Source organism: Mastacembelus armatus, chromosome 10, assembly GCF_900324485.2.
Source record: "Mastacembelus armatus chromosome 10, fMasArm1.2, whole genome shotgun sequence".
NCBI lineage: Eukaryota > Metazoa > Chordata > Actinopteri > Synbranchiformes > Mastacembelidae > Mastacembelus > Mastacembelus armatus.
This window is the reverse complement of record NC_046642.1, coordinates 800,832-802,183: the sequence shown is the minus strand read 5'-3', so window position 1 is coordinate 802,183 and position 1,352 is coordinate 800,832.

Genomic DNA, 1,352 nt, shown 5'->3' with positions numbered 1-1,352 from the left:
AGATGTTTCTCTCAGCAGATGGAGATCGGGATGAACAATTACACCATTAGTCTTCTCCCTGGTAGTGGAGGTGATTATCAGGCCATCTAAGTGTCACAGGAGGCGTCAGTCAGAGCAGCAGCTGTCTACAAACACATGGACATGAAATCTGTCACTACCAACAGCACCAGGTCTCTCAGGGCTGCTGGGTACGTCGCTCATTATCTTCAAGGGGGACCGGATGAAGGGTAGGTCAGAGAGCATGTTAAATGTAAAAGGTGTGGATTGGAGTTAAACTCCGTCAGCGTCAGAGAGGCCAATTAAAGTGTGTGGTGGTGATAAAAGCTGAGACAGCAGACGGGGGATGGCATCAAGAACGCAGAGGCGTTACAGGCAAACTGAAAGTGTGACTCCTGTTTGGGCTGCTCCTGTCACTGCTGTGGCCCCTGATAGTGTGTGATGGAGATGTGTAGAGTCTGTGCAAAACCAAGGGTGGAGATGACACTTTCAGAGTGGGGGGTGCAGCGGTGTGACCACAGCAGGAGGAAACTGGTTGAGGACATTCAGAGGCTGCAACATGTGCAAGAGCAGCCTGAGGCGAAGCCAGAACAGTTGAAGAGGTCGGACCAGTGGAAGAGAAAAACCTGGCTGGGGAGAAGCTCAGGATTAGAGTCACACTGGGAGCAGCTGATGATGGGCTTCCCCAAAATCTCAGTCACACTGAAAAAAACCCAACTTGTCCATGTGCTCAAGCTCCAGTTCTGCTTCAGACACAGCACATACCCCCTTATTCCTAACCAGGGTCCCAGAGACCTGCTGGAGCCTATCCCAGCTCTCTCTGGGTGAAAGGCAGGGGTCCACCCTGGACAGGTCCCCAGTCCATCACAGGGCCACATAGAGACAAACAACCTCACACACTCACACTCACTCCTATGGGCAATTTAGAGTCACCAATCAACCTGACATACATGTTTTTGGACTGTGGGAGGAAACCAGAGTACCTGGAGAAAACCCACACAAGCACAGGGAGAACATGCAGACTCCACACAGAAAGGCCCCTGATGGGTTTCAAACCAGGAACCTTCTTGCTGTGAGGCAACAGTGTTAACCACTAACCCACCGTGCTGCCCACATTTATAAGCATTTATAAATAAAATATAAATGATTTGATTTTTATTACAAATCTAGATCATGAGCAGGAAACAGGATGTACATGAAGCAGCACTGTGTCAAAATAAAATGTAGTTTTACCTGGAAAGAATTCAGAAAATAAAGTTTTTCCCGTTTAAAAACGGAAGCTGGAAACACACGGACAGTGCAGCTGTGAGACCAGCAGGGACTTCCGCTGCCCTAAAACCCAAAGGGAAGAAGAA